Source organism: Gigantopelta aegis, chromosome 1 (assembly GCF_016097555.1).
Source record: "Gigantopelta aegis isolate Gae_Host chromosome 1, Gae_host_genome, whole genome shotgun sequence".
Lineage (NCBI taxonomy): Eukaryota > Metazoa > Mollusca > Gastropoda > Neomphalida > Peltospiridae > Gigantopelta > Gigantopelta aegis.
In genome coordinates this window covers 19,374,471-19,391,849 of record NC_054699.1, presented here as the reverse complement: position 1 = coordinate 19,391,849, position 17,379 = coordinate 19,374,471, and the positions used below count along the sequence as shown (strand labels likewise).

General features: G+C 38.2%; 1 protein-coding gene across 12 annotated transcripts in view; it reads right to left on the bottom strand.

The window, feature by feature from the left end:
- The window catches only part of LOC121371608 (muscleblind-like protein 1), a 334,396-nt gene that overhangs the window by 114,707 nt on the left and 202,310 nt on the right, over window positions 1-17,379 (bottom strand). Inside the window, exon 1 of one of the 12 annotated variants that reach the window (XM_041497635.1) lies at window positions 12,600-13,875. The exons of 10 other annotated variants lie outside the window; for them this stretch is intronic. The gene's annotated coding sequence lies outside the window, so the exon portion shown is untranslated. Of the gene's footprint in view, window positions 1-4,663; window positions 5,302-12,599; window positions 13,876-17,379 lie in introns of those variants that run through there. One more of the 12 variants, XM_041497651.1, reaches the window with a different exon arrangement.

The window sequence follows — 17,379 nt, the reverse complement described above, 5'->3', positions numbered from 1 at the left end:
AGTTTGTTTTATTTAACGACGCCACTAGAGCACATTGATTTTTTATAATCGGCTATTGGACGTCAAACATATGGTCATTTTGACACTGTTTTTTGACAGGCCGCAAGGGATCTTTTATTTGCACTTCCCACAGGCAGGATAGCACAAACCATGGCCTTTGTTGAACCAGTTATGGATCACTGGTTGGTGCAAGTGGTTTACACCTACCCATTGAGCCTTGCGGAGCACTTACTCAGGGTTTGGAGTCGGTATCTGGATTAAAAATCCCATGCCTCGACTGGGATCCGAACCCAGTACCTACCAGCCTGTAGACCGATGGCCTGCCACGACGCCACCAAGGCCGGTTTCTTCTACTAAGTCAAATTATTTGCTTGTAATTACATTTTGTGTGTTCGAATGTAATCATTACCGAAAAAATTTTTATTAATAATTTTGGCCATTATACACAACTTTGTTATAGCCCCTTTAAATAATTATCTGGACATTAAACTTAAAGTTTCTTTTGTTTAACGACACCACTAGAGCACATTGATTTATGAATCATCCACTATTGGATGTAAATTATCCCGATACTGTATATAACTCACTCCTTTATTTATGCTCCTACAATTAACTGAACTGGTCAAATATATTTAAATAAAGTCTGTCAAGAAATAGCCAGCCCAATCAATTCCGTAAAAAAAAAAAAAAAAAAAAAATCTCCATAAATAGCAACGTCCTTAATCTCTAAGCTCCAAATCGGTCTGTTTTAAGTTCAGGACGTCAACTACTTGTTAGGTGCAACTTTCATCACTTCGGTGCAAACGACGGAAGGAAAAAAAAGAAGTGCAAGTGAGCCTCAAATAATTGCCAGCTCGATTCGAAAAAAAAGGGGACAACACTGTGCTTCTAATGCAAGATTTGCCTTGTGATCAGGCACTTCCAGTCGGGATATTATGCGTCACAGACCGACTACAGGATACGGCTGTTGACACGAGCGTGGGGACAAATACCTCGGTAACACCATTCCGAATTGTTGACTAGCTTCTTAGAGCCGCGGTGCTACCGTCCTAAACACCGCTGTTCCTAACGCGATCGTACAAGGTGAGGAATGTAAGACGGCACCCCAGCACATAGTGTTTTAAACAATGGCCAGCAGTTAAGGCTGTAGTAATATAAATCCTAGGTTTTTCATTCCAGCACATCTCCACCCACCCACCCCCAAGATAAAGATCCATCCACATTTAAAAATAATAATAATTTACTGGCAAAAAAAAAAAAAAAAAAAAGGTTTTGTCCTTTAACATATATTATAACGTTCAATGTGTGTTATTTCCAATGTTTTGAATATATAATATAAAAAAAATTAAATTTTAGTCCCATTTTAAAAAACCAAAAAAACATTTTGATAAAAATCTAACTTTTATTTTATTATGCCCGGAAGGTCATAATTATGGTAATTGTGACACAGATGTTCTAAGTGAATTTGCAGAACATATATTATAATGCTCAATGTGCATTATTTCCAATGTTCTGAATATATAATATAATTTTTTTTTTAATTTTAGCCCCATTTTTAAAAACAAACAAAAAACATTTTGATAAAAATCTAACTTTTATTTTATTATACCCGAAAGGTTAATAATTATGGTAATTGTGACACAGATGTTTCTAAGTGAATTTGCAAATGAAAGGAATGCTTAATGACGACCCAGCACATACTTTTTAAACAATGGCTATGAAGGCTGTTCAAAACACTTAACACAGATGTTCTCAGTACACATACAAAAGAAATAGTTAAATAGTTTGTTTTGTTTAACGACACCACTAGACTACACTGATTAATTAATCATTGGCTATTGGATGTCCAACGAATGTTTAATGACACCCCGGCACATACCTTTAAACAATGGCTGTGTTTAACATATACATGTAGTAAAGATCTGCAATAGTAAACACTGGTAAGGAGCCGTCCATAATTTTCAACTTTTTCAAAAGCATACAAACCGTATGCAGGGGGGGGATGTACATTTTTAATGGGAGGGGGGAGGAGGAAGGTGGTCAAAAGTGTACGGTTTGTATGCTTGTGAAAATGTTGAAAATTATTGACGGCCCCTAATACATCCGGACACATAAACTATTGTCAGTTCCAAAACAAAGATTTTGCTATTTTTAATTTTTTAATTTTTAATTTTATTTATTTATTTAATTTTCTTTCTTTCTTTTTTTTGGGGGGGGGAGGGGGGTTACACATCAGGTGTTTCTTTTAAAAAATTTTACTTCATTTATTTAAAAATATATATATATATTTATTTTTTTTATTTTTTTTGGGGGGGGGGGGGGGGGGGGGGGGGGGTCACACAGGTGTTGGAGCATGGTTTGAAGCAAGACAATAATTCCCGACATGCAGGAAAACTCACTAAGCCTAACTGTCTGAGCTACAAATATACGTTTGGTGTGGTAAATGCCAATACCGCAAGTGGAAATGTCAAACCCGCATTGGGAAGGAACAGTTTGCCACATGACAAACACTTTTCACAAAGCAAGTGCCTGTGTCCGTGTGTGTGTGTATATATATAGTGGTGCACTATGTCGATCTCACCTCTTACGTATTTGTCACACAATATTTAACATGGGTGCCTCTGTATTTTTTTTATTTTTTTATAGATTGCACCAATCAAAATTAAGTATACCCCCTCAAAGCTGCACCCTCTGTAAACTGAAATTCCCTCAAAACTGGACCTTTTTCATGGTCCCTTTTTAAATAGCAGTACGTAACAGCACCTCTCTAAATCAGATAGCTCTTAAAACCAGATTTTTTACTTGGTCTGATGGTGTCCGGTTTAGTAGAGGTTTCACTGTATAATGTTTGTAATTGTATTTCCAATATATGTATAGCAATGTGGTTATCAAAAACAATATGTACCATACATGAACGCTTTAGTTGCACACACATGACTACACGCATGGAATCGAGTGTTTCAAATTAAATTAACTGTAAACCCGTTTCATAGATGGTATTATATATAATACATTACCAATGTCATAGCGTGCACTTGGTACATGCACAGAGCACGCAGCAATATCAGTTTAAAAAAATTATAATTAAAAATATTTTTTTTTAAATTTGACAACCAGTCAAATGAGCCGTACAAATGAATTGAATGGATTAATGTAATTGTACCTAGTTCTATAGCTAGTAGTATAACATGCATTGTATTCCTGATAACACGCGATATTAAGTCATATTCTCAGCATATATCAGTCTCAAACACAAGCATTTCAGTGCAGAAATTGTGTGGAGCAGTCAGTCAGTCATGAATTAAAAATGTATTAAATTACTACAATTCATTGTACGTGGTTCTATATTTAGTAGCACGCAACAGTATACAGACCTACAGACCGTCTTCAGTGAGTCATTTAAACACTCTTGGGCACAGCAAGGCTATATCAAGTACTCGATCACGTCACGAAATGGGAAAGAGTTTGTGTATTGCATAAGATATATATTTAACGGTAATAAAGGAAAAATCAAATTGTTTTTAAGAAATTATTTATCGTTCATTTGAAAACTTTACGAGAAGATTTACACAATTATTATGGTGTGTCCACATGAGTCACAAATTTAAATCGTTTACAAAATTTACAGTTGGTTTGAGACCAGTTTATTTGTTGCACAAGAACGTTTTTCCACAAGTATATACAAAACAATTAATTCACACCATTCAGTCACCAAAGTGTGACAAATGAATTAACTTCTACACTCAGTTCTACAGATACATGTAGTAGCATAAAATATTTCAGCGACATCAAGTCATAATTATATTGGATAAACCCCTGAATATATTATTATAGTGTGATAAATTAAATAACTTATACTGTTCTACTGCTAGTAGCATAAAATGTTTCACAAACATCAATTCACAAATATATCGGGTAAACACCTGAATATAATTATACAGAATAAGGTAGACCAAATGGTTATTACATTGTGACAAATTAATTAACTTACACTTAGTTCTTCAGCTAGTAGTATAAAATATTACACCAACATCAATTCACAAATATATCGGGTAAACACCTGAATATAATTATACAGAATAAGGTAGACCAAATGGTTATTACATTGTGACAAATTAATTAACTTACACTTAGTTCTTCAGCTAGTAGTATAAAATATTACACCAACATCAATTCACAAATATATCGGGTAAACACACCTGAATATATAATGACACGGAATACGGTAGACCAACACAGTTATTAGAGTGTGACAAATGAATTAGCTTGTACTCGGTCCTATAGCTAGTAGCATATATAAGATGTTACCGTGACATTAAATTCTGATGTGTATCGGCCTCTAACACACCTGAATATACCAGCCCACGAGATATCCAGTCGATCGATTTAATCGCGCTTAATTCACAGTCAAATCTAGTGAACTGTAACCGGTTCTATAGATAGCAGTACGAGACGTTTATTACCTGATGTCAGGTGAGCCATGTGCTTTAGTAGATCACTGAGACAGCGAGAAAGAGACGCAACACAAGAGAAAGAGAAGAGAAAGAAAGAAAACAAAAATCCACTGTAAAGAAAACCACACTGACAATAGAAAAAAACCGAGATCCCTGTATACACATATTATCATTATTATCCTCCTCTCTCACAATTCCGCTGACCTCACCTGAATGTATGTTTCGGTCGGACATTAACACCATCGGACATTTCTCGACACAATATGTACCCGTGGTCGTCGTCAGAGCTGTGGTGTTGTGTATATATCTCTCTGTGTATAACACTGCGTAGGGTCTGAGAAACACACATGCACGCCAGCCAGCAGCTTAGCGATGTCGCCCGTATCACACACTATATCGCAGGTATTAACATTCACTTCCCTGTCCTCAGCTGCCTCCTGACCTAGCTGGCCCACAATGCAATGGGACTCGTCAGTGAGTGTCTCTCTCTCTCTCTCTGTTTCTCTCTCCCGCCAAATTTGTGTGAGTGTGAGTGCAATACAGGGCTATATGCGGTGGATGACAGATGTTTCCTAGGAAATGTGTTGATTCGGAGAAAAACTGGCACACTGGGTTTTAAAGTGCTCTATAGCTGGCTGTGGGATCAAAGACAAACATGAGGTGGCTGTGGGGCCCTGTTACTGAGGTCCAGGGTAACAATTACATTATCATGTGGCGGAGGGGCTGTAACCGGAGTGACCTGATGGCTCTTTCTTTTTATCAGGTCACAGTGGAAGGGACAGATCCAATGGGGTTGTGAGGGGTGGGGTGAGGGGGGATGATAATGTATTCTATCAGGTCACAGTGGGACAGATCAAAGGGGGTTGTGAGGGGTGAGATGAGGGGGGGGGGATGATAATGTATTCTATCAGGTCACAGTGGGACAGATCAAAGGGAGTTGTGAGGGGTGGGGTGAGGGGGGGGGGGATGATAATGTATTCTATCAGGCCACAATGGGGTTGTGAGGGGTGTGACAGATCAAGGTCACAGTGGGGAACAGATTGTGGTTGGGAGGGGTGAGGATGATAATTTATTCTATCAGGTCACAGTGGAAGGGACAGATCAAATGGGGTTGTGAGGGGTGGGGTGGGATGGATGACAAGGTTGGATATGGGTGAAAACATGATCTATCACAGTGGATGGATGGGAAAGGATCACATGGGGTAGAGAGTTGGGAGAGTTGGGAGGGTGTGAGCAGGTGTGACAAGGTTGGATATGGGTGATAAGGTGGTATAGGGTGTTACGGTTGGACTGGGGAGGGGGGGGGGGGGCAGTAGAAAGTCTAAAATAACCTGGTGGCTTCTTTGATAAGGCTGGATATGGGTAATAACGTGGGATGGGGGATATCACGGGTAGATAAGGACAGAGGGTATACAATGACTTGGTGACCCCCCTCTATCTGGTCACAGTGGAGGAAATAGATCAGTGGGGGATGGGGGGAGGGTGATAAAGTTGGATATAATAGTAATGTGGGATGGGCATGATAAAAGTGGTTGGTCTTGAATGTCCTGGTGGTCCTGTCTATCAGGTTACAGTGGATGTAAAGGAAATGATCACAAGGGATGTCTTTGGGGGAAGGGGGTAATAAGGTGGGTGGGGTGAAATGGGGGTAATAAGGTGGTTGAGATATAATAATGTGGATTGCAGTGTTAAGGTGGGATGAGGTGACAATGGGAGATAAGTTTTAAAGTGGGGTGCATGGCAAGTGATATGCTGAAATGGTGGTGGGGGTGGGGGTGGTTGGTGGGAATGGGATGGTGTATGAAGTATTCATCTATAACACCTACCCCCCACCAAAAAAAAAAAATGCATCTAAATATGGCACCATTTAACTAGATAAAACATTTAGTATAATGTAAAAATGTATCACAACGTATTGCAAAAACAAATCTTAACCCTAATTTTAACCCTAAATTATGTTGTCATGTCGATGGCAGTTCAATGCCACCATACTATAGTTATACACGTTTAACATTAAAACAGGCTTTCGATGATAAGATAAAAAATCAATGTGCTCTAGTGGGGTCGTTAAATAAAACAAACTTTACTCTTTTTTTTAAAACCGGCTTTGGAAAATAGGCCCTATATGTTCACAGGTGTAATGTTTCCAGTAAAAATTACCTTAGCTTGGTGTTCATATGTGTTTGGGGTCAATGGTTTGATTGGGGAGTTTGTGGTTGTTAGGCTGTAATTTCATATAGTGTCAAAAAGTAGCGTATGAATTGAAATAACTATATGTGGTTGGCTTAATTATATTGTTACGTTGACAAAATATACCATTTTGTTGTGAAAACCTTTCTAAATTATATCATTAAATTATTTAAAAAAAATTATTTGTGGTTATGGGTGTGGCAAACACCTCTTAGATAATGGCAATTCTATAGCACCATAACATATAGAAATTTACAATGCTTACGAACACCTGCATTAGAAAAACAGGCTTTGTAACTCCGGCCCAGAGTATTAAGTTGTGACTGTTCCGTTATGATATAGCACTGTGCTGTGAACTATATACACGTGATAACGAGACTATCAGACACACATCAAAGGCGGTGTATATAGCGTGATCAGACTCGAGGTGTGTGTGAGGGCCGACAGACTAATCTACTGCTGTATAGATCAGCGGCGACTAATTGACCATGTGTGTGTATGTGTTAACTACAACCTGTAAACCTTCGCTCGCCCATCACAGGTCGGTGGTATGGAATATGTGATACTCGTAATGAGCAACAAATTGGCAGAATGCAATCATTGCAGTTTTCTACTGTTTGCATTTACCACAGTTTGACACCCAATAGCCGATGTATTTTTCGTGCTGGGGTGTCGTTAAACATTCATTCATTGCAGTTTTCATTAAAGAGACTTTAAAAAACCCAGAAGAAAAATGAAGAAAAACCCCACAGGAAATGTTTTATTTAACGACACACTCAAGACATATTTTTTACGGTTATATGGGTCGGACATTTGGTTAAGGACCACACAGATATTGAGAGAGAAAATCCGCTGTCGCCACTTCATGGGCTACTCTTTTCGATTAGCAGCAAAGGATCTTTTATATGCACCATCCCATAGACAGGATAGCACATACCACCGCCTTTGTTACACCAGATGTAGAGCACTGGCTGGAACGAGAAATAGCTCAATGGGGACCACCAACAGGGACTGATCCTAAAACGGCTGTGCATCAAGCTAGCGCTTTACCAGTCCATAGACAGGATAGCACATATCATAGCCTTTCAGTTGTGGTGCTCTGGCTGGAAAGAGAAATAGCCCAATGGGCCCACCAACGGGGATCGATCCCAGACCGACCACACATCGAAAGAAAAAGAAGAAGAATGATGTTTGGTTTTCTGATACCTTAATATTATTTAATTTAAGCTGTTGCTATTAGGTGTCTTAACATAAAATTTGTAACACTGAGACTTGACAGTGAAAGAAAAACCCACCAGAGCCACATAGGTTACTTTGATGCATCAATAGATGGATGGATGTACTGATGAATGGAGATGGGAGGAGATAGGTGGAGTGGATGGATGTACTGATGAATGGAGATGGGAGGAGATAGGTGGAGTGGATGGATGTACTGATGAATGGAGATGGGAGGAGATAGGTGGAATGGATGGATGTACTGATGAATGGAGATGGGAGGAGATAGGTGGATGGATGGATCAATCATTGGAGATCGATGGAGAAATGGACATGGATGGATGGATGGACATTGGATGGATCAATGGATAAAAGGATTGTTCGAGTTGGCTGCAGATGGGTGGATGGATTGATTATCAGAGACTGATGGATAAATGGATGGATGGATGAATAGAAAGATGGATGGATGAATGATGGTATGGATGGATGATGGATTATCAGAGATTGATGGATAAATGGATGGATGGATAGATAGAAAGATGGATGGACGAATGTATGGATGGATGATGGGTGTATGATGGATTATTGGAGATTGATGGATAAATGGACATGAATGGATAGATGGAAAGACGGATGGATGGATGGTAGATGGTTGGATGGATGGATGGATAAATAAATGGATGGATAGATGGATAGATAGACAAATGGATGGATGAATGTATGGTATGGATGAATTATTGATCAATGGATAAATGGACATGAATGGATGAATGGATGGATGATGGTAAGATGGATGGATGGATGAATAGGTGGATTGAGTTGGCTGCAGATGGGTAGATGGATGGATTATTGGAGATAGATGGATGGATAAACGGACATGAATGGAAGGAAAGATCAATGACAGATACTATTTCTATGAGATATGCACCACTGGCAAAAAAAAAAGTCACAGAAGATAATAAACATTTAAAACGATGTCAAATCCATCCGATTACATAACATTATCTTCACAAGGTCATTGTTTCCATGCTAAACACTCTTTAAAAATTCATACTTCCATTCTTAATAGCATGACAAACCGTTATTACCGAACATGAAAGAGAATCCATTGCAACGCAAATCCCTAGATACATATTAAAGGTTTTTAATGCATAAGCATAAACTCATGGATGGATAGTCACATCATTTATATATAACAACAGTTATCATACAAGGCGCCCTTAATTTTCATCAGCGTAATTCATTTTGATCTTTATATATCCAATTAAAATTCAAGCATATTTGTTTTATTTTTGTAACGACAACACTAAGAGTGCACTGATGAATTAATTATCAACTAGCTATTGAATGTAAAAAATTCTGACACATCTTCAGATGGATCCCGCTATATATTTTCATTAGCAGCAAGGGGTCTTTTCTATGCACTTTCCCAGACAGGACAGCATATTGCATATATACGTAGTTACATGCTTGTAAGACAACAACAGGCTTTGTAAATTTGGCCCTTCATGTGAGAATTATCAAATGTTTGACATCCAGTAGCCGATGATAAATAAATCAATGTGATGACCTAATTATGACCTGGGGAAGGATGTAGCCCAGTTATAAAGTGGTCTCCTGATGCGCAGTCAGTCTAGGATCGATCCCCTTGCAGTGAGCCCATTGGGCTATTTCTTGCTCTAGCTAGTGCACCATGACTGGTATATCAAAGGCTGTGGTATGTACTGTCCTGTTTGTGGGAAAGTGCTTATAAAAGATCCTTTGCTGCTAATTAATGAAAAAAAAAGTAGGTTTACCCTTTCTTTGTTGTTTGTTTGTAGTACAGAGCGGGTTTCCTCTAAGATTACAAGTAAAAAAAATGACCAAATGTTTGACATCTAATATCCAGTGATCAATAAATCAATATGCTCTAGTGGTGTTGTTAAACAAAACAAACTTTAAACTGTATACATTTATACCTATATTAAACGAGAAAATCATTTCAGACAGCAGTTTTAACACATACGGCTAAATTTAACATTCCTTTCCTTCTTATCTACCCTTACCCTTCTTTCTTATTTATTTGTGGTACAGAACAGTAAACCGGCCTCGGTGGCGTCGTGGTTAGGCCATCGGTCTACAGGCTGGTAGGTACTGGGTTCGGATCCCAGTCGAGCCATGGGATTTTTAATCCAGATACCGACTCCAAACCCTGAGTGAGTGCTCCGCAAGGCTCAATGGGTAGGTGTAAACCACGTGCATCGACCAGAGATCCATAACTGATTCAACAAAGGCCATGCTTTGTGCTATCCTGCCTGTGGGAAGCGCAAATAAAAGATCCCTTGCTGCTAATCGGAAAGAGTAGCCCATGTAGTGGCGACAGCGGGTTTCCTCTCAAAATCTGTGTGGTCCTTAACCATATGTCTGACGCCATATAACCGTAGATAAAATGTGTTGAGTGCGTTGTTAAATAGAACATTTCTTTCTTTTTCAGAACAGTAATTAAAATAATGATTTTTGTCATCATCTTAAGCTATATATATATATATATGCATACTCTACTAGTGCACCTGAGTGATTTTCTCTCAAAGTAATTACGAAAATGAACAAATGTATTATGTAACAAACTGCCGATGACGAAGGCTAGCGAAAAAACCAAAGCCTCAAAGACTTCGAAAACATGGCACGATCTTTGCTCAAAGGGTCGCCCTAACCTAGTGGTTAGTTATTTGCTGGATGGCCATTTGTCAATGTCAGTACAGCCGGCAAAACAGTTGCAATAATTAAAACCTTCTAGAGTTACGCTGCAGTTAAAAGCATCCTCTACAACTTGCTTTGTTCTGTAGTTTTTTCTTTGTATTACGTTCGCTTTGTGCACAGAGAGAACAGAAGGATACAAAAGCCTAGGTATTATACTGCTAGTCATAAATTATGTAAAAATATAATTTTCATGACATATACTTAGGGGAAAAAAACGAAAAAGATAATGTGCATGTATGTTTAAAGGTAATGAAGGGGGAAAAAATCAAATCATTTTAAAATTGTTTTCGGCTATTCGAAAAACATTTTGATAAGATTTGTACAATGATACTGGTGTCATTATCTGTGACAAATTTAAACCATTTATGTGATCAATTTGGTTTGAGACCATTTTTATTTGGTGCACAGGAACGTTTTTCATTGAGTATATTTTTCTTTGTATTATTGTAGCTTTGTATGTAGTTTAAATGATGGTTATTAAAGCTGGCTATACGTCATGATATAAATTATGCAAATTTAATTTTTAGAATAAACGGACACAGGGATAAATATGGTAGTTTATATTGTAATTACTGGTACATACATTTTAGTTCAAAACAAGTGCTTGCCAAAAATGTATATATTATATTATATAAACCTTTATTATCCACATAGTTCAAGTTATTCAGGGAAATATAATCAGTATGACCCACGTGTGTCATAATGATTTCATGTGCACCACGAATGACGTAATTTTGTGAAGCGACGTCATAACTTAATGATGTCATTTCAGAAAATGATGTCGTTTCGTCGTCTCTTTTTAGTTATGTTTCAAACATTTTGACATGGTCCTAGCTTGCTATTCATAAAAATTATATTTTGGATAATGTGGATATTAAAGAAATTAAACTCATGTCAGGATCCATGTATTACCATCACTCTCGCTCGGGTAATACAATAATACTAACACTCGTTTCGTAAAATCAGTACAACACACAAGCTCGTATAATAATCCCTATATATCTTATGAAACATACTCTCAACATAAATGTTAAATTTTTTTGTTTTAAAAAATATTCTTAATTTTAATTAATTTTTTTACCAATACTGCTTTAAAAATCCAGTTTCTTAAAGAGTCAGATGACTATCCATACTTGTTTAAAAATTCAATTTCTTAAGGGTCAGGTGACAATCAATACTGGTTTAAAAATCCAATTTCTTAAGGGTCAGGTGGCCATTTTCTTTAAAGCCTTGATCCTAAGCCAAATATGCAGATCGGATTCAGTAACACAATCCAACGAATACCTTCCCTTCAATTCAGCTATCCCCTCACTTCCCTAAACCAACTGTCATAATTACCAGGTTAAAGACACCCACTGGTGTAGGAAGTGCGGGGTATTATACTGCTATTATACTACTTTTCAGATATTTTGCTTTATAATAGTATAAAAGTGTGCCCCCCCCCCCCCCCCACCACATACTTTTTGGCACCTTCCTACACCATTGACATCTAACACCAAACAGCCATAGTTTAATAATATGACGGGGGGGGGGGGGGGGGGGGGGGGAGAGAAGAGAGTTGTTATATAAACAAAACAAAAACATTCCTTTCTTTTAATCTCAGTATACATACAACCCAATCTAGGACAGCGTAAATAAATGTAACTGAATATCACACAGTTCGCTCTCCCGTACAGCCACACACACAATACAGCTCACACAGGCTTAAGCCAAATTCTATTAAATATTTATTACAATTACGGCGGCGTAACCATTTTCTGAGTGGACCGAAGCCCCGACGTGACAAACATTACATAATTACAGCGGTAGCAGTTACTTGATGATCGGCTATCGGCAGCAATCCAATCCCATTACTGTCCACGCTAAGCTACTTACAGGACGACAGCTCACACTGGTTATCCTGCCATTCAGATATCACCCAGTCTTGGTCTGACCACAGTTATAACTTAAGTAAGCCACAGATAAATAAACACAGACGGGAGATACAGAAAGAACAAATACCGTCTGAAACCGGTCCACGGTCGACACAAACAAAGCACACGAAAGCAGTATCACTGTTCCTTGAGTGAAAAAATCCCGATCCTCATCACCGTCCTTTTGAAGAATGAATGAATTAAGCTACAAGGGTGACACTATCTTCTACACTGCACATGATAACTCACCACGGTTTATATACCACACTCCTACCACACTCCTGTGTCTAGCTGAGTGTGTGTGTAGGTGTGAGGGGACAAAGTGCCCTGGTTTATGGAACATGCGACTCTTCTGTGTTTACCACAGCCAGACAAGCATGGCTGGTTGTTCAGAAAGTAGCATAAAAGGCGACAATTGATTCCATCAATGGCCGGTCATGCGTGTCAGTCCTTATTTGTGGTGTCTGCATGCACCCAGGACAGTTTTTACCCGTCGCTTATATAACTTAAATTGGCCCAATGCATTTATAAGTGGTTCGCCTGGCTGGCTTATTATGTGCAGCTAAGTGTCTGTGCCTTTGTATATAACACTAATGTGAAAGTGGAATGAAAATGTTTTTTAGTGAATAGAAAACAGGTAATTATATTAGATTGTGATTTTTTTTTTTTGTATTTTATTTATTATTATTTTTGTGTATTTTTTTTTTTAAATGATTTTTTTTTAATGGTAAATGGGGTTTTTTAATATGCAAATTTGAGAGGTTTCAATTCAGGATATGCAACAGTGCATGGCCTGCCAAGCATATACATGCTGTGCCAATCTTATTGAGGTAACTAAATGTGACGTACACACATGTATAGACTGAATAAAATTGTGCTACATTCAACCAACCTTACAGACACATACATGCAAGAAAGCTAGCATGCACACACATGATAATGTTTTTTGTTTTTTTTAAAGTGTTCCCATATTTGCCAGTAAATTAGATGTACTTTATTGTTATTTAAATAAATGACTACATTAATAAATTCAACATAAACGTCCATGAAAAATTGTGTATTTTTTATATTTACATGTACATACATGTACATGTCAGAAACATAGATACATATTTAGTTTTACACGGGAATGTGTACATAAGACAAATACATAACCGTGACATTGTATTTATTATCTTTCTATTTTTTCTTCATTAGCATTAAGGAAAAAGGATCTTTTATATGCACTTTCCCCACAAACATAACAGCACCAGGGTTTCTGCCTGAGGGTAAAACAGGTATGGCGCCATACCCAAACATTTTTTTGCAGATTTAAGTTTTTTCAGTTAACCTTTTGACAAAATTAATGACTCTTTATTATTACTGTATGATTTTCTTAACCCTAACCCTAAACGTAACTCATTTTCTTTCTGGGGGAGGCCCCCTCATAGCCCCTGTTGTCTGTGGTTGCATTCAATTCCATAGCGCCATACCCATAAATTTCTTTCTAGCAGAAACACTGAGCACATATTACAGCCTTTGATATACCAGTCATGGGGCACTGGTTGGGATGGGAAAAATCCCAATGGGGTTCGTCCATGAGATTCAATCCTTCAGTCAAAGCACCTCAGGCACACGCTTCATATCGACTGAGCTAGATCCCACCCCACTTATCACAAGTCAACAGCAGTATTATAATGAAGTTAAAGTCTGTTTTGTTTAACGACACCACTAGAGCATATTGCTTTATTAATAATCGGCTACTGGCAGTTGGTAATTCAACATATAATCCTAGAGAGGTCAGGTGATAGGGTTTAATTTGCATATTCAAAACAAGCTGTTGTAGCGCACGCCTGTCATGGGTGCAGGTGTCGGCCTGGACCGGCTTCTCCGTCCAGGACAGGAAAAGGTTTTGGAGTTGGGGGAGGCAGTTTTCTATTAGAAACAAGGGATCTTTTCTATGCACCATCCCACAGACAGGATATATACTACAGCATTTGATATACCAGTCATGGTGCACTGGCTGGAATGAAAAACAAATAGCCCAAGGGGCCCACCGATGGGGATTGATCCTAGACTGACCGCACATCAAGTGATCACTTAACCTCTAGGTTATGTCCCACCTCTCAGTATTATGACAGTACCAGTTATTTTGCATGGGCAATGCGAATCCCTCCTATAGTTTGACAACCTTTAGCATTGGACGACAATACACAAGAGTGTGGTTTCCTCCCCCACCCCCCCCCCCCCCCCAAATCCACTTAATAATTAATGCACTGGAGAGCAATTAGCGATAATTATTCTTTAATGTCGGGTGGTGCAAATTGATTTAATGGAGCACAATCAAGACTAACGAAAAGGAAAGAAATTAGTTGTCATCGCAGACGAGCGCCCACTCGGGGGTTCCCGCCACTGATGTATGGCGCCACGCTAGGTGCGATCCTGTCTGTGTGTAAAGTGCATCATCATCCAAGAGAATGGCGAATTTGGTCGTACAGTGAAACCACCCTAGTCTCTAAATCGGACACTCATGGAGCAAAGCAACAAGTCTGGCTTTAAGGGGTGTCTGGTTTAAAGAGGCTATATTCTGTACCGATATTTAGAAAGGGACTATAGAAAAGTAAAAAACCCAAAATGTCTTATGCACTCTCCAACCACCCCTATCCCCCACCCAATATGATGAATATTGAAACGTGTATATCAAAGGCTGTGGTACGTACTGTCCTGCCAGTCTGGTAAAGTGCAAATAAAAGATGTCTTTCTACTAATGAAAAATGTAGCAGATTTTTTCTAAGACTACATGTCAGAATTACCAAAATGTTTAACATCCAAAAGTCAATTAATCAATGCACATGCTCTAGTGGTGTCTTTAAGCAAAACAAGCTTTAAGTATACCAAATGTTTTGCCTATACCAATTTGGTATTAAAGTTGTTTTTTTCTCCTCCAAACCACCCCCAAACTGATTTAATTGCATATGTATATTTAAATTCAAGAAATTTACTTTTTAACGACCCAGTAATACCACACAAACAAATATCAATTAACGCAGAATATTATATATTTGTTTAACTCTTCCATGACTGTACACAATGTGAACACACACATTTGCACATTACGCAAGTGCCGTTGCACATGCTGTTTGCTTAACCCTTCCATTAACTTCCAGAAAACTAAATGAATTCGAGCCCGACCACCCACGAGGACAAAAATCCTCCACGTGTTCTTAAAATCCAACAAATATCCTGCTCATAATTTTTTATATATTTTTTTGCATGTTTCGTTTCCAAAAATAAAAAAAGAAGAGAGACAAGAAAATCGAAAACGCTCCATTTCAGCCTATGGTGATCACATCACATCTCCATGCAACCAAGCATCAAATAATCAAATTTCTTTCCGCCGTCAAAACTTAATCCATCTGCATTATGTGTTCCTGTCTCTGGCGCTAAAGTGCTAATCAGTATCTCATATTGCAAGTAAATCTCGACTGGCCATCCCCATGTGGCAGTACAGTCGAGAGGAACGAAAAACGCTGTACTATATCTTGTCTGTGCAACATCACGTGGATGATGTGTGTCGTACAGCAGAGCCGTAATACCATCTGGGATTCCACCTGCCAGGCAGGCCATTATTTTCAAAATGGCTCCCATCGACAGTTTTTCATTACTGTCTGTTGTCTTTTTCCCCAAGGAGTATATATATATCGCAGCAGACTAGGATTTTCTGAGTAAAAAAAAAAATGAAAAAAAATAATAATAAAAAAAATAAGGTAAAAATAAAGTACATTTCAAATTGGCTCCCATCGACAGTTTTTATTACGTCTGTTGTTGTTTTCCCCCAGGAGTATATATCGCAGCAGACTAGGATTTTCAGAGCCAAATGAGCAAAAAAAAAAGAGAGAGAGAAAAAAAGAAGAAGTTCATTACTTATGGATAATTGAAAATAAAAAGTTCCATTATTATCGTTAATGTAACACAAGGATGATGCATGCTTTGTTTTGCACAGAGCTGTCATTTAGTTTTTCGTCATCTGCAGTCTTTAGCTGGCTTAGTGCTTAAAAGGCTAGCTGTTCTGGAACTGATTAAAATATATTGTAGTAAAATCAAATAACAAATTTATGCTTTAATCTATACCTGTTCCCATCTATCTCATGACCTATATACTGTCCTTAAATAAATGAAATAAGATGGCAACCACCCCCATCTCATGACCAATATACTGTCCTTAAATAAATGAAATGAGATGGCAACCACCCACCCCCATCTCATAACCAATATACTGTCCTTAAATAAATGAAATAAGATGGCAACCACCCACCCCCATCTCATGACCAATATACTGTCCTTAAATAAATGAAATAAGATGGCAACCACCCACCCCCATCTCATGACCAATATACTGTCCTTAAATGAACAAAATAAGGTGGCAACCACCCACCCTCCATCTCATGACCAATATACTGTCATTAAATGTACAAAATAAGGTGGCAAAAACTACCCCACATCTCAAGACCAATATATTGTCCTTGAATGTACGAAATAAGGTGGCAACCCCTTTCCCCCATCTCATGACCAATATACTGTCCTTAAATGAACAAAATAAGGTGGCAAAAACTACCCCAAATCTCAAGATCAATATATTGTCCTCAAATGAACAAAATAAAGTGGCAAAAAAATACCCCAAATCTCAAGACCAATATACTGTCCTTAAATGAACAAAATCAAGTGGCAACCCCCCCCCCCCCCCACACATCTCATGACCAATATACTGTCCTTAAATAAACAAAATAAAGTGGCAACCACCCACCCCCATCTCATGACCAATATACTGTCCTTAAATAAACAAAATAAGATGGCAACCACCCACCCCATCTCATGACCAATATACTGTC